Source organism: Haematobia irritans, chromosome 1 (assembly GCF_050003625.1).
Source record: "Haematobia irritans isolate KBUSLIRL chromosome 1, ASM5000362v1, whole genome shotgun sequence".
NCBI classification, from domain to species: Eukaryota; Metazoa; Arthropoda; class Insecta; order Diptera; family Muscidae; genus Haematobia; species Haematobia irritans.
In genome coordinates this window covers 79,101,576-79,119,538 of record NC_134397.1, presented here as the reverse complement: position 1 = coordinate 79,119,538, position 17,963 = coordinate 79,101,576, and the positions used below count along the sequence as shown (strand labels likewise).

General features: G+C 34.2%; 1 protein-coding gene and 1 long non-coding RNA gene across 6 annotated transcripts in view; both read right to left on the bottom strand.

Moving 5' to 3' along the window:
- Positions 1-17,963, bottom strand: part of Glut4EF (Glucose transporter 4 enhancer factor) — an 886,996-nt gene that overhangs the window by 421,441 nt on the left and 447,592 nt on the right. The window lies entirely within an intron of this gene.
- LOC142221257 (uncharacterized) lies at positions 2,601-3,603 on the bottom strand. The gene is made up of 3 exons (XR_012717975.1): positions 3,318-3,603; positions 3,172-3,244; positions 2,601-3,115 (listed from the first exon to the last, which is right to left on the bottom strand). It is a non-coding gene; the product is annotated as an uncharacterized LOC142221257 (long non-coding RNA).

Here is a 17,963-nt window from a genome sequence, read left to right as displayed (position 1 = left end):
TTTAGATTTAAATATTTTCCATATATTTTTTTTCTAACAATCTGTTCTGTCTTAGGGCATTAGACGGTCTAGCGATTTTGGTGAAACGAATCGGGCAACAAGTTTAAATTTAAAGGGAATTGCTTCTGAGACAATTATTCTCCATTTCCGGATTCAATCAAAAAGAACATTTTCATAGCTTATTTGGCTATACATATTTTGATGGGATTTTTAACACCTTCGAAAGATATTTGATTATTTATGTTAAATTAAATTTGAAAATATCATATAATAATTTAAATAGGTCGAATACCTTAATTGCTGGTATTTATCTTTATAATATACTAGCGTAACCCGGCCCGCTTCGCTGCGCCTTCCGAAGCGTATTTGTAGGAACATTTTGCTTTAACTTAGCCAACCATATCCTTCGTGCTGAAAACAAATTCGAAATGATTTGAATTCTTTTAAACAAATCGGACTACTTGCTTTTTCGTTTATAGGTACAAATACGGCGGATATGCATATGTAAAACGGTTCGTCTTAAAAAATGTCGGGGAGAGGGTGTACACTTTCCACCAATTTTTTTTAAATAATTTTCTGTATTCAAGTAGTTGGACAATCTTCGATATTTCTTGTGAATTTTAAGCACTATATTAACTATATTATAATAACATACATAGAATTACTGTTTCCCATCCAATAAATCGGAAAAAGCAAAAGTAGTAAAAATTTTTACCACATTAACATTTGCTAAAATGTTGGAAAATGATGCACCCTCTACGTTGGCTGCCAATTTCATGTAAATTTAAGTTCTTTACTAAAAGGAAGGCTGGCAGAAGCCTGTGCAAAAATCATAAAATTATGTACCGAGTTCCCTCTACTTTCAATTTAAGAAAAATAAAACCGACGAAAGGGAACCCACTCCCCACCTTCGCTCCACTCTGACCTGATATCGGACTATCACGTACCCTATATTAATTTCACAACTACTCACTGGTCCCTATAAATTCTATCGAAGTAAATCGACAAGGTTTATTTAAATTTTGCGCTTCCCCAATCAGATATCGAAAAATCATATACTAATTTAAAAATCATGTATACATGTAATCACCTCCTCCCACGTTCCCTGTAAATTTCAAGTAGATCGGAGATGTTTAAATTTTACTCTATTGTTTTAAAGGGACGTTACTTTCCCCGATACAATATAGACAAACACCGTAGTGAATAGCACCCCTAACCTTCCCTGAAAATTCTTGGAACTTTCCTTCAAGTGTGGGGCAAGGAAGGTTGCCCCTTCGTTCATAACCTTCCCCCACTGCCTTTGTAAACTTCAAGAAAACTTAAGATTTTTTTTTTTTCAGTTTTAGAGGAGGACCTCCTCGCGATCAAATATCGAAAAATGATGTAGTGTATCTTTTGTAAACGTATCAGAAAATGTCAAGCAAATTATAAGACTAAAGGGGCGGCCTCTCTTCCGTCCAAATATCACAAAATCAGGTATCAACTATTAATATCGTAACCTCTCCCCAGTCCTCTGTAAATTTCAAGTAACTCGGTAAAGTTTAATTGTTTCTCTGCATGTACTTAAGAGAAGCGGATGTCTCCCTATGCCCTTTTATTTTTATTAAAAAATCAGGAACCTGATATAAATTTCATAACCTCACCCATTTTTTCCATAAAATTTCAGTCGGGGGAGTTTAGTTATGTTTTCACTGTACTAAAAAAAAGTCGGGCAAAGGGGTGGTCCCCCTCCCCGACCAAATATCGAAAAATAATGTAGCGGATTTTTGTCTAGATGGCAACCCCAACATTCAATGAAAATTTCAAGCAAATCGCATAATTTTGTTCCAAGTTTCAAAAAGTAGGGCAAGGGGGAGGTCCCCCTCCCCGTCCACATATGAAATCATCAGGTACCCCATATTAATTCCATAACCTCACGGCATGTTCTCTGTAAATCTCAGATAATTTAGAGAATTTTAGTTTTTTTCACTGTACATTAAAAAAAACAAAGGGGAGATCCCCCTCCGCCGCCAAATATCGAAATATAAAGTAGCGGATCTTTATCTAAATGCCAACCCCAACCTTCAATGAAAATTTCAAGCAAATCGGTCAACTTTGGTTCAATTTTCAAAAAGTCCGACAAAGGGGAGGTCCCCCTCCGCGACCAGGTGTCCAAAAATGAGGTACCCTATTTTCACCACATGAACACCCCCTACGATCTCTGCAAGTTTCAAGTAAATCGGTTCAGCCGTTTCGGAGCCAACTCGGAACATACAAACAAACAAACAAACAAACAAACATATATTGAATTTTATATATATAGATTAAGATTTTAAATTAGTTATAAATATATATTTATATAATATATAATATATATTTAAATAAACAAGTAATTTATTAAAACAATTAATTTTTCAGTTTTTTTGTGTCGTTTATTTTAGTAATGTTAGAAAACAATTTGGATTTTTTTCTCTCTTTTTTGCAATGCCAACAACATAAAATTCATAAAGCAATTACAGAAAATTTAAATTCAAAATCGAAACGTAATCAGAAATCAGTTTATATTCAATTTTCACGATTATTCAATATTCGCAAACTAGACAGTAACGCAAAAAAAAAAAAAAAATAAAAACTAAATCAAATAAACCACCTTTGTTATTCGATGCAAAACAAATATCGCAAAGTCATTTACAAGACTCGTACAACAGCAGCAACAAAAATATGCACGCCCGTCAAACGATATTGAGAAAAAAAAAACTCAGCGTAAAATCACCACATTTCACGAGAATGCGGCAGAGTTATAAAAATAAATGCTTGTTTATTTTTTACGATGTTTTTGTTTTGCTTTGTTTTTTGTTTTTGTTCCATAGTTTAGTTTAAGCCAGTTTCACACCTTTTTGTGGCCAGAGGAAATTTGCATCTTGGCCACCGGTAGCCAGACAACATTGTATGAAATGAACATGTTTTCAATAATGTTTTTATGATAGACTTTTTTTTTGTTAATTTTATTTTTGTTTTTTTTTTTTTGTTTTTCTTCTTATCGTTCAAGTGGTCCGTTTAGTTGTTTTACGAGTATGTTGGGCCAATATTATTTTTTCCATTTAGCAGCATTACAGAAGGTCACGCACATGTGAACCTGTAAAAATATGAATTTTTATTTGTTTTGTTTTTTATGTGCGCGATCTTTCACACCTTAAGCACATTGGGATATATTGTGATAATAGCTCCGTTCGAGAACCCGAACAATCATTTGTGCGTTTAAATACTGGAAATATAATTTATAATTTTAAGAGTTTCTTTTATAAATTTCTACTTTTAAAATTTTAAAAATTTCTGACCTTTACCATGTTTTATACATATCATACAGCTTTTTGACTGAGGAAAACGTGAACCATTTCTGATCTATACAATGTCATGTTACCCTGAAACGCAATAGTGTTGCAGCGCATTAACATTTCTACGTCTACGTCAAATCAAGCCAATGCTTCCATTGAGGTCTTTCATAAATTCCACTTGTCTTCATAAACGCGGAACGATACTTACCGGTAATTTTTCTTTGTTTATTCGTTTCTTTTTGTAACATGAATTACAATTCGATTTGCAAAATGAAAATATTTTTCTTGAATTGAAAAATAATGACTCAATTTCTTTGTGATTACATACCTGCAAAGAAATGAAGAAAACAAAAAAAAAGCAAAATTTTAGAAATAGACAAAGCGAAGCAAAAAAAAACACAACACAAATAATACAAATATATAATAACTAAAAGTAATTTGGAATTGATTAGTTGGCTGAGTGAGTGTACGTGTGGAATGCAATGGAATGCATGAGGAATTAAGGCATTAGCCCATGTTCGAATTGTGTGGGATTATTTAAAACGCGAAAAAAACTACACTACTTGCAAATTCAACGAATGAATTGTGCATAATAAATTAACTTCACATTTACTAAATTATATAGACAAATTTCCTCATTAGATAGTGCAAAAAAAAAATCAAAGCAATCACGCGAGACTAAATTTTGGGCGGACTTTATAATTCCGTAGTGTAACCAGATTCGTCAAAGTCAGGATTGGCATGATAATGAGAGTCATTGTTAAGCTTAAAACAAGTGTATACGGCCGTAAGTTCGGCCAGGCCGAAGCTTATGTACCCTCCACCATGGATTGCGTAGAAACTTCTTCTAAACACTGCCATCCACAATCGAATTACTTGGGTTGCGGTCAAGGCCGTCGCCAGGATTTTAATTCGGGGGGGGGGGGGGGGGGGAGGGGTTCAACTTTATAAAAAAAATATTCATATAATCTCATGTGTAGAAAATTTTATTTATGTATACAATATTTTTATACCCACCACCATAGAATGGTGACGGGGGTATAATAAGTTTGTCATTCCGTTTGTAACACATCGAAATATCGATTTCCGACTATATAAAGTATATATATTCTTGATCGGGGAGAAATTCTAAGACGATATAACCATGTCCGTCTGTCTGTCTGGCTGTCTGTCTGTTGTAATCACTCTGACATTTGCACAAACTCGTCTTTTATCTGCAGGCAGGTCAAGTTCGAAGATGGGCTATATCAGTCCAGGTTTTGATATAGTCCCCATATAAACCGACCTCCCGATTTGGGGTCTTAGGCTTATAGAAATCGTAGTTTTTATCCAATTTGCCTGAAATTTGAAACCTAGAGGTATTTTATGGCCATAAAGAGGTGTGCAAAAATGGTGATTATCGGTCTATGTTTTGGTATAGCCCCCATATAGACCGATCTCCCGATTTTACTTCTTGGGCTTATAGAAACCGCAGTTTTTATTCAATTTACCTGAAATTGGAAATCTAGAGGTATTGTAGGACCACAAATACGTGTGCCAAAAATTGTGAGTATCGGTCCATGTTTTGGTATGGTCCCCATATAAAACGACCTCCCGAATTTGGGGTCTTGGGCTTATAGAAACCGTAGTTTTTATCCAATTTGTCTGAAATTGGAAATGTAGAGGTATTTTATGACCATAAAGAGGTGTGCCGAAAATGGTAAGTATCGGTCCATATTTTGGTATAGCCCCCATATAGACCGATTTCAAGATTTTACTTCTTGGGCTTCTAGAATCCGAAGTTTTTATCCTATTTGCCTGAAATTGGAAATCTAGAGGTATTTTCGGGTCATAAATAGGTGTGCCGAAAACAATGAGTATCGGTCCATATTTTAGTATAGCCCCCATAAGAACGATCTCCCGATTTAACTCCTTGGGTTTCTAGAAACCGTAGTTTTTATCTGATTTGCCTGAAATTGTAAATATTCTGGCATTTTAGGCTCACAAAAACGTGTATCGGATTAAGTTTTTATCGATCCATTTGGTAATGCCTCCATATAGACCGACTTCACTTCTTGAGGGTGTAGAAGGCGCACTGATCATGAAAATTTCTTGAAACTCAATGTAAAATTTCCAGATTTTACTTCTACAGATTTAAGATTTCAAATCAAGACTTTATTTTATAATTTTCTTGCACACTTACAAGAGATGTTAAAGATTCCTTTAAAACTCAAACAAAAATGGTTCTTATAAATCCAGAATCTGATATAGTCCTCATAGGTGAAATCTTTAAATTTATCTTCGGGTCAAGTCCTCAAGCCCTCCTGAAATTTCAAAGGAAATATTTGGTTCATATTGGTGGGTATTTAAGATTCGGCCCGGCCGAACTTAGTGCTGTATATACTTGTTATAATATTAAATTGAGCCGACGGGCTTTTTGGGCAGCAAATAAATCAATGACTTCTTCAGTCGGCACATTTATTCGGCGATGAACCGACATTAATGCCAATCCTTTGAGTCTACTCTCGCTAGTCGAATTTCTAAGATACGTCTTTAATCTCTTCATTGTTGAAAATGAACGTTCGGATGAGCACGTAGTAACTGCAGGGATGGAAAATGCAGTACTATAGTACTTTTTTCAAACCTTTTTCACCCCGGTCAGTACCGTAGTACCCCCGCGAATGATTTAGTACCTTTTGTGTAGACATTTTTGAGTCGATATCAGATTTATGGTACAATAGCAAAATATTTTAATATTTTGAGAAAGTCTTTATCAACCTTATTTGCTAATAGTCTTTTACAAATATGGCAAAACAGACATGTTCATGTGGGAAGAAAATCTAGATTTTGTAAAAGACATAGTCAAAAACAGGATTTTATTGAACTTCAAGAAAGTTTTAGTCGAAAAAAGAATGCGATTCTATATTATCGAAATAGTAGAAATAGTTGTCAACATTTTATTTCTATATAGAATTTTTGCAAAATTTTATTTTTATAGAAAATTTTGTCAAAATTTTATTTCAATTGAAAATTTTGTAAAAATTTTATTTCTATAGGAAATTTTTGCCAAATTTTATTTCTATAGAAAATTTTGTCAAAATTTTATTTTTTTAAAATTCAGTCTCTTGACAATAATCTTCCAGTGAATTTTTTGTTGAAATTTAGTAAAAAGTACCTTTCCGCTCAAAAAATACCTTTTTTGTACTTTCTTAAAAATTGTATTTTCCATCCCTGAGTAACTGGCAAAGTGACCAAAATTTTTAAAAGAATATGCACGTTTGGAAAAATCTCTTTATTGCTTCCATCGCTGAATTAGGCAGTTTCTTTTCGCAGGTTTTGCGCCATTTCATTTGCACATGTGTGTTTGGCTGTTTCGTTGTTGTTGCTATGGCCAAACAAAGCGAGTCATGTTGACAAAAAGAACAACAAACACACATAAAAAGCACAAATACATTTTCCAAAAATGAAATTTGTGGTGCGAGAACAAAAATAATTTGTTTTTTTCGACCGTCGTTTGACGGGCTTTTCAACTAGTATTCTATGATTTGTGCAAGTTTTATAGGTAAGCGTTCTTCAAAATAAAATCTCCAGCTTTTCTTCAACATCTTCGATAAGCTTTTTCTATGCAGCTAAAAGTATATATTTATTTATATAAAAATATTCATTCATTTCGGGGGGGGTTTGATCCCCCTCATCCCCCCCCCCCTGAATACGGCCTTGGTTGCGGTAACGCTTGCCGATGGCAAGGTATCTTAAAACCTCCTAACACCGTCTTCCAAATTGTAAGTAAGTCCATACGTGGTATATATTAAATTAAAGAAGTAAAGAAAGTCTATAGTCGGGCGGGGCCGACTATATTATACCCTGCACCACTTTGTAGATCTAAATTTTCGATACCATATCACATCCATCAAATGTGTTGGGGGCTATCTATAAAGGTTTGTCCCAAATACATACATTTAAATATCACTCGATCTGGACAGAATTTGATAGACTTCTACAAAATCTATAGACTCAAAATTTAGGTCGGCTAATGCACTAAAGTGGAACACAATGTTCGTAAAAAAATATGGGAAACATTTAAATCTGAAGCAATTTTAAGGAAACTTCGCAAAAATTTATTTATGATTTATCGCTCGATAAATATGTATTAGAAGTTTAGGAAAATTAGAGTGATTTTTATAACTTTTCGACTAAGCAGTGGCGATTTTACAAGGAAAATGTTGGAATTTTGACCATTTTTGTCGAAATCAGAAAAAACATATATATGGGAGCTATATCTAAATCTGAACCGATTTCAACCAAATTTAGCACGCATAGCTACAATGCTAATTCTACTCCCTGTGCAAAATTTAAACTACAACGGAGCAAAAAATTGGCCTCTGTGGTCATATGAGTGTAAATCGGGCGAAAGCTATATATGGGAGCTATATCTAAATCTGAACCGATTTCAATAAAATTTGACACACTTGACTACACTACTAATTGTACCCCTAGTGCAAAATTTCAACCAAATTCGGCCAAAAATATGGCTTCTGGCGCCATATAAGTCCATATCGGGCGAAAGATATATATGGGAGCTATATCTAAATCTGAACCGATTTCACTCAAATTTTGCACACTTGACTATACGACTAAGTGTTATGTTTGTACAAAATTTCAACCAAATCGGTATAAAACTCTGACTGCTGGGTCCATATTAGTGCATATCGGGCGAAATATATATATGTGAGCTATATCTAAATCTGAAACGATTTCTTCCAAAATCAATAGGGTTCTATTCTGACACAAATTAGGAACATGTGCCAAATTTGAAGGCGATTGGACTTAAATTGCGACCTAGACTTTGATCACAAAAATGTGTTCAAAGACAGACGGACGGGCATGGTTATATCGATTCAGGGACCCATCCTGAGCATTATTGCCAAAGACACTATGTGTCTATCTCGTCTCCTTCTGGGTTATGCACTAACTTATAATACCCTGTTCCACAGTGTGGCGCAGGGTATAATAAAAATTTGAAAAAGTTTTCTATAGAAATGAAATTTTGACAAAATTTTCTATAGAAATAAAATTTTGGTAGATTATTTTTGGCTCGAGTGACAACCATGATTATGGACCAATTTTTGTGTGATTGGGGATCGGCTATATAACTATAGACCGATATGGACCAATTTTGGTATGGTTGTTAACGGCCATATACTAACACCACGTTCCAAATTTGAACCGGATCGGATGAATTTTGCTCCTCCAAGAGGCTGCGCAAGCCAAATCTGGGGATCGGTTTATATGGGGGCTATATATAATTATGGACCGATGTGGGCCAATTTTTGCATGGTTGTTAGAGACCATATACCAAAACCATGTACCAAATTTCAACCGGATCGGATGAAATTTGCTCCGCAAGCCAAATCTGGGGATCGGTTTATATGGGGGCTGTAGATAATTATGGACCGATGTGGACCAATTTTTGCGTGGCTGTTAGACACCATATACCAAAACCATGTACCAAATTTCAACCGGATCGGATGAAATTTGCTCCGCAAGCCAAATCTGGGGATCGGTTTATATGGGGGCTATACATAATTATGGACCGATGTGGGCCAATTTTTGCATGGTTGTTAGAGACCATATACCAAAACCATGTACCAAATTTCAGCCGGATCGAATAAAATTTGCTTCTCTTTGAGGCTCCGCAAGCCAAATCTGGGGATCGGTTTATATAGGGGCTATAGATAATTATGGACCGATGTGGACCAATTTTTGCGTGGCTGTTAGAGACCATATACCAAAACCATGTACCAAATTTCAACCGGATCGGATGAAATTTGCTCCGCAAGCCAAATCTGGGGATCGGTTTATATGGGGGCTATATATAATTATCGACCGATGTGGACCAATTTTTGCGTGGCTGTTAGACACCATATACCAAAACCATGTACCAAATTTCAACCGGATCGGATGAAATTTGCTCCGCAAGCCAAATCTGGGGATCGGTTTATATGGGGGCTATATATAATTATCGACCGATGTGGACCAATTTTTGCATGGTTGTTAGATACCATATACTAACACCATGTACCAAATTTCAGCCGGATCGGATAAATTTTGCTCCTCTAAGAGGCTCCGCAAGCAAAATCGGGGGATTGGTTTATATGGGGGCTATATATAATTATGGACCGCTATGGACCAATTTTTGCATGGTCATTAGAGACCATATACTAACATCATGTACCAAATTTCAGTCGAATCGGATGAAATTTGTTTCTCTTAGAGGCTCTGCAAGCCAAATAGGGCGATCGGTTTATATGGGGGCTATATATAATTATGGACCGAGGTGCACCAATTTTTGCATGGTTGTTAGAGACCATATACTAACACGATGTACCAAATTTCAGCCGGATCGGATGAAATTTGCTTCTCTTAGAGCAATCGCAAGCCAAATTCGGGGGTCCGTTTATATGAGGGCTATACGTAAAAGTGGACCGATATGGCCCATTTGCAATACCATCCGACCTACATCAATAACAACTACTTATGCCAAGTTTCAAGTCGATGGCTTGTTTCGTTCGGAAGTTAGCGTGATTTCAACAGACGGACGGACGGACAGACATGCTTAGATCGACTCAGAATTTCACCACGACCGAAAATATATATACTTTATGGAGCCTTAGAGCAATATTTCGATGTGTTACAAACTGAATGACAAAGTTAATATACTGCCCATTAGGGCTATAACTTTTTAACAATTTTTGCGAATTTCAAAATTGGCATACTATAGTCCAATAGGCCATTAAAAACTATGAAGAAATACTTTTTTACTTTTTCGCTAGCGTCAAAAAAATTCACCCACCAACAGCGATGACGTTTAGAATATGAATATGAAAACAAAAAACAATTCTGTCAAACTTTATTTTAGTTTTAATGGAAATTCTAGCTTCTTCGACGCGTTTTCGAGTATAGCCACCTTTATTGTTTATAATTTGGCTTCGTGATTCATTGCATTTCAATATGTCTTATAAGAAAAGTGATATGAAATTACTTAAATTTTAATTTTTTTATTTTTTTTTTGTATTCATTTAGAAAATGCGTTTGGTGGGTGAAGTTTTTTTCTTAAAATGATGCAAGATAATACTTTTCATTAATAAAACATCATGGCGCATCTCGTGGTACTATGCTAAAAAATTGGTTATAGCCCTACTCCCCATCCTATGGTGGAAGGTATAAAAATACGAAGATCTAAATGAGATATTTATCAATTTTTCGTGGAGATGATCCAGATTTTCACTACTTCTGGACCACAAGTTTTTCTAAAGTATTTGGTCTCTCGAAAATCTTTCCTATTCAAAATTAATTCCATGCCCTTGCAACATATTGGAGGTAATTATATTCCTCCTCTGTGGATGAATAATCCTTAATACATATTCTGTGACGATTGGTGATTGTGCGTTACAACCTAATATTGCAAAAGTTATCAAATGCTTAATTAATTTATATAAAGAATATATAGTGCCACGTGACTAAGAAACGTGTGTAGAATAATTACTGGAATGGCTTCTAACACTTCATTCCACGAGCTTTCACCTGCAGCTGATAATGCAATTTCAGAGGCAGTCTGGCGCCTTATCGCACATCCGTACACATTTAAATATACCAATAAATTACTAACAGAGAGAGAGAGAGAATTAAAATAGGGTGGAGCTGATACTGTGATACCATAACATACATCAATCCACATAAATTTGTGGCTTTTTCCGCAGATTTAAGTAGGATGTCTTTGATAAGATGTTCTCAAGACATAAATATTAATGAAGGTACTCTCAGTATTAGAAAAGCAAAATTGTCATTTCGATTGTCAATTAAATTGAAACATTGTTCAACAACAAGTGGGAAATGTAAAACAAAGGTAATCTGGATATTTATCCATTTGTGCTTCGAAATATGAGCAAATATGTTATGGTTCGAAAGAATAATCGAATTCATTCTTATCATCAATTATGGGGACCATATTTTCGTCGTTTTTCTATCATCATATCACAGCAGATTGAGTATTTCAAAATTGTTGGTATTTTAATATTTTATTTTCATTTGCCAAAATTATCAAGGAATACTCCATGGTATTTGATAGGGGAGATGACAAATCAAAATATATTTGAATATGAACAAACACTGACGGTAAACATTTTAATGAACTGATACGCTGAAAAAACTTTCCTAAAATGCGAGACTTCAAAAGTTTGAGAATTAATTTCGAAAAAATTGTACACAGAAAAAAAGTAAACTGTTTTATAGTTCGCTCTTATCCTATTAACACAACACTTTAAAGCCGAGCCGCAATGGCGTTACACATTGCGGTGAAACCACAGTTGACATCGTTATAGCCTTCACTGAGATCTACTCAACAGTGATGCCAATTTGGTGCTTTTAGTACCAAATTTAGTGATTTTTGATTTTTAAAAAACTTGGTGCTTTCTGGCATTTTCATTTAGTGCTTTTGGTGTTTTTTTTCATTTTGAACAGTATTAAGTTTAATTCATACAAAAATTTTGATTAGACTTTCAAGAGCTTAAGAAACTTCACTTTATTGCCAAATATAGAATTTGATTGTTATGAAGAAGGTATTGATTATTTTTTAATTAATATTGTTATTTAGGGTATTCTGTAGAAAAGTCTAGCGACGAGTGCCGAATTTTTGAACTTGATAAAGATGTAAATAAAAGCATTTGTATTAAATTAGCAAAAGCACGCACAGCTGAAATAAGCAATAGACTCCTTCCATATATATTAACATTTTGAAAGTTGAAAGACATTACTGATCAAAATGAATTGGATGAAAGCTTTAAAACTGACCAAGGTGTATACTTGAATAGCGGTTCATAACTTCATAAAGTTAAACATGCAATACACAAAAGTTCTATAATACATCTTCGGAGGTTTTTTTTTTGTTTTTTTTAGAGCATTTAATTTTCGAGTTTGTGGTGGGAAGTGGAATTTAAAATGTTTGTTTGGGAAGTTGGCAACACTGCTCCTCAATTTCGAGTTTGGTGAGATAACAGCTAGACGAACTTAGACTCCTGTTACCAAAGTAGGTGGAAGAGTTAAATGAAGTTGCCCATTTTACCCACCACTGAATACACTGAAAAAAATTTACGAAAATTTTTCCAATTAAAGTCTTAATTGAATTCTAAAAATTATTCATTAAAAAATTAATGGATTTCACCATTTTTTTCATTGAAACAATAATCAATCACAAAAATTAATAGCATCAAATAATTTTTTAATTGACTTTCAATTAATTTTTTAATTGATACTATCAATATTTCTGTAATTGAAGACATTTGAAGACATTAAAGCAATAATTGCATCAATTAATTTCGTGATTGAATTAGAAACAATTTTTGTGTGTAACATCCCAGCAAAAAAAGCGTCGCCAAAAATGTAATGAAAATGTTCTTTTTGGATCCGGAAGTGGTGCAAAATTGACGCAGAAGCGATGAATTTAACAGGGGCTTGTCACAGGACGGAAGTCCTCCATTTCAACAGCCGTTGCACAGAATTTGCATCACTTCTTTAGGTGTGATCCGAATACAATGTTTTGGATGTAAATTAAAAAATTCTGTGATACGTTGTCAAATAAATATTTTTTTATATTTTTTTATGGATGAAACGTTTGACCTCAAATATTTTCAAAAATGCACAATTTTTTCAGATTGGATTTAGCATTTTTTTCAACAAAATTTAAATGATTTTTACCATTTTATGAATTCTTACTCTGGTTTTAACCTATTTGAAACTAAAAGAGTTAAAATTACCCATTAAAAATATGAAAAAAGCATGTTATGAACAACTGAATTAAAAGAACTTCCTGGGTAGTTAAAATTGGAATTGCTTTTAAAGTAGTGCCTTTGGAAGAACTTCCAAATTTTTTTGCTGGGATATTATTGCCCAATCGATGCCACTGCGTATAAAATCGGTTTATATCGACTAAAATGTAGCCATCAATTAATGAAAATTGGTATCCCGAGTAAAAATTGAGACATATTTTTTTGATACTATTAGATATGAGTAGATCCGAAAAATGGTAAGATCTAATCATATCTAATTACTATGGAAGTCGATCTGCTCAGATCTCAATATTGGCCTAGATCTAATGTCTTAGATATAATTACATCTATCCCTATATATAGTTGGATCTGATGTTAGATATCGTCATATTTGTTCAACTTTAGAAAAAAATATTCATATAATCTCATGTGTAGAAAATTTTATTTATGCATAGGTATGTATACAATATTTTTATAATATTAAATTGAGCCGACGGGCTTTTTGGACAGCAAATAAATCAATGACTTCTTCAGTCGGCACATTTATTCGGCGATGAACCGACATTAATGCCAATCCATTGAGTCTACTCTCGCTAGTCGAATTTCTAAGATACGTCTTTAATCTCTTCATTGTTGAAAATGAACGTTCGGATGGGCACGTACACACAAAAAAAATTCACGAAAATTTTTCCAATTAAAATTTTAATTGAGTTTTAAAAAATATTCAATTAAAAATTTAATTGATTTAACAAATTTTTTAATTGAAACAAAAATCAATCACAAATATAATAGTATCAACTAATTTTTTAATTGGATCAATTAACTTTTTAATTGACTTTCAATTAATTTTTTAATTGATACTATCATTTCTGTGATTGAAGACATTTCAATTAAATTATTGGATCAATTAATTTCGTGATTGAATCAGAAAAAAAATTTTTGTGTGTAGTAACTGCAGGGATGGAAAATGCAGTACGAAAGTACTTTTTTCAATACTTTTTCACCCCGGTCAGTACCGTAGTACCCCCGCGAATGATTTAGTACCTTTTGTGTAGACATTTTTGAGTCAATATCAGATTTATGGTACAATAGCTTCGACAAAATATTTTAATATTTTGAGAAAGTCTTTATCAACCTTATTTGCTAATAATCTTTTACAAATATGACAAAACAGACATGTTCATGTGGGAAGAAAATCTCGATTTTGTAAAAGACATAGTCAAAAACAGGATTTTATTGAACTTCAAGAATGTTTTAGTCGAAAAAAGAATGCGATTCTATATTATCGATTTTTTATTTCGGTAGAAAATGTTGTCAAAATTTTATTTCTATATAGAATTTTTGCAAAATTTTATTTTTATAGAAAATTTTGTCAAAATTTTATTTCAATTGAAAAGTTTATAAAAATTTTATTTCTATAGGAAAATTTTGCAAAATTTTATTTCTATAGAAAAAATTTTGCAAAATTTTTTTCTATAGAATTTTTTTGCAAAATTTTATTTCTATAGAAAATTTTTCCAAAATTTTATTTCTATAGAAAATTTTTGCAAAATTTTATTTATATAGAAAATTTTGTCAAAATTTTATTTTCTTTAAAATTAAGTCTCTTGACAATAAATTTGACCCCCCCTGAATACGGCCTTGGCCTCCGGGACAGCCTAACTACACCTATTTATAAGGGACCTGCCTTTTATAAACGGGCTGCCACTGACCTGAGACGATTATTAAAAGTTTTGAAGATATTGATTTAATATTTCGATAGTTAGGGATCCTCGTGAAGCATTTCCCACCAAAAATCTCCTTCTGAATTTAGTTAATATTCCATATAAATATTCCGCAAATTTCAGTATAAATTTCTACCAGTACAAATGAATCAGGTTGATATGGACGATTCCTCTGTCCTGAAATTAGTCGCAAATACGCGTAGAAGAAGTAATTGTTGCATAAAACGCCAAAAATTCTAGCAATCTACCAAATAGAAAAAAACCCTATTTTTGGTGGAATTCAAGCAACTGTGGCAACCGTGGCTGCCACACAATGTTGGGCACCACTTATGGAGAAGTTTTTCGAGGCAGAATTGTCAAATAATTGCTCATGCATTGACCCTTTAACAACCACCGATTAATGATAATTTGGTGTCTTTTTGTCATAGTCCTGAATTGAAGCCGAACCCCAATCAAACAATTTGGACATGAACCAATGGGTTAGTGAAACTCTATACAAAGTCACAAGCCACTCAATCAAATTGGTCATGCAAATCGATCATGAGATTCCATACTCTCAAATATGTAGCTAGGCTAGCATTCAATTGTCCTTGTACGAAATGAAGCCAAGCTATTTCTGTGTTTTACGCAATTCACAACAGTTTGGCATTTTAATTTTCATCAAACACTACCGCACAAAACCTGCCTATTATGTGAACCAAAAACCAAAAACTAAAAAGAAAATGTTGCACATTTGTGTTTTCGTTTTTGTTGTGGCTCAATAAAAACTAGAGACGTGTTATTCACCACCTCTCAAGTCAAAGCTGTCAGTGGTGGTAAACATCAAACGCTCATTTGTCAAAAAAATTTATGAGCAAGCAACACTCACACCTAGGCCCAAAGCTTCAACACCAAAACTGCAACATTATTATAAACATGCCCCTCTCCCTCCCCTCAAACACCAGTACCCAACAAATTAGCTCGAGTAGCTGTACGATTAGCTCTAAAAACTATGTTGCCATTTGATTGCCTCAACTGGCTTCGCTCCTTTTGAGATTCACTTGCAGCAGGTTTTTTTATGTTTCTTTCGTTGGCATCTTTTAGGTATAGGAGGGGGTGGGTGGCAAAGTAAAAACAAACAAAATTAGACATTCCATCCATTAGGAGCAACCACAACAACGGCATCAATAAATGTTGCCGTCATCGATATTCGCATTTTCTTTGTGGCTCTCTACTTTGGGGGTTAGTTTGTTTTTTTCGCGTACACGATGGTCTCCTTCGTATTATATGGACCTGCTTTTTAGCTACTGTTTATGCGGGGGCGATGTGTGTGTGAGCTTGCAATGAATGCAACAAGTGCTGCTTATGTCTCGGTTGTTGCAGTTATTAATCGCTTTCGTCGGCTCTAGTCGGTGGCCTCACAATGTGTGTGGCAGGTTGTTGTGCTGGTGGTGCCTCAATAAATATGCAGAGATTTCGATGGAGTTTGTGCCAGTGTTTCAGTATTGCCAGTTGAGTTTGAAGTGTGTTAAGGGGAGGGGGAGGGGGCTGTGAGTCGTTGGCTGATCGCACGGCTGGCCTAGCTGTGTCTTGTTGGCACTTCACTTTCACTTTTGTATGTGATTTCTTGTTATTGCCACTTTGGTATCTTTTTTTCTTCTTCTTCTTCTTCTAGCAGCCTAGCTGACGCGTAAACCAGCCATGGATGGATATGCCAGTTTTACTAATACGAATTGTTGTCATATTTATTGCATGGCTTTGTGTTATCCATTCGCTCGTGAGCTCCAATACGAGTTGTGGCTCTATCGTTTGCCGGCTGTAAATACGCATGACCTGATTAGTTCACGCTGTTAATGCACTCGCGTTTCGCGTATTTAATTCTCCTCTGTTGTGCTTTTGTTTTTTTTTTATTTCGATATTTTTCCAACATTTGCATAATTAATCAATTAATTAATTAATTAATTGCATATGGGTGTAATTGCATGAGGAAGGCATAGTGAATATATATTCGAATGCCTGTGCAATGCTTCAGTGGTCTCTAAACACAACCATAGCGATTGTCGGTAGACCAAAAGTGAGCAATGGGTATCTGCAACGGCTAGTGGGATTTTGCCAAATAAAAATTTATTTTAACTTCCTAGCGGTGAATGGCATATTGTTGCCATTGATTATATATTTTAGACATTGTATTTTTTCTTTGCCACATGACATTTTTTTTGAACGGCAATTCATAAGAAATAAAATTTATTTATTGATCTAGAATGTGGAAAATCAATATTGGTCAAACATTTTTCGATACTAGTCACTTGGCATCAGGAACGTACCTAGACGGGGCAGGAGGGACTGTTCCCCCTGAAATTTCATCACACTCTTAGAAAGATGTCTTGACCAATCAGAGTAAATTTTTGCAACCCTTTGACTACCGATGTCTACTATAGAGGACATTCGAATCGGAAACCAAACTCTAATTCCCCATTAAGTTTCGGTGTATTTCTCAATGTTATTTTAAGGCGGAGACTTTAATCTAAATACGATAAAAAATATTTTTGGTGGGCATTAAAAATTTACTAAGACTTTTGCTGATCGCTGTATCCAGTTCATACGGTCGGAAATCAATGTTACAAACACAATGATACATTGCATACATCTACATTCTATAGTATTGGGTATACAAATCTTATGGTATAACACATTACACTGAACGAAATGTTTGTTATATTTGTGATATCACATCTATCACATATTCGCCAATGAAATGTTTCATAAGTAGAATGTACATTTTCATAGCTACAACCAACTATTTAATTGATATGAATTTTGATTTTGATTTCATTGCTAACAGGTTGGATAAGTCCCCGGTCTGACACATTGATGGCGTCGCTAGTATTAAATGCATATTATTTTTATATAGTACCAATCTTCAAATGATTCGTGTCAAAATTTGACGTCTGTAAGTCAATTAGTTTGTTAGATAGAGCGTCTTTTGTGAAGCAACTTTTGTTATTGTGAAAAAAATGAAAAACAAGTATATACGGCCGTAAGTTCGGCCAGGCCGAATCTTATGTACCCTCCATCATGGATTGCGTAGAAACTTCATCTAAACACTGCCATCCACTATCGAATTACTTAAGTTGCGGTAACGC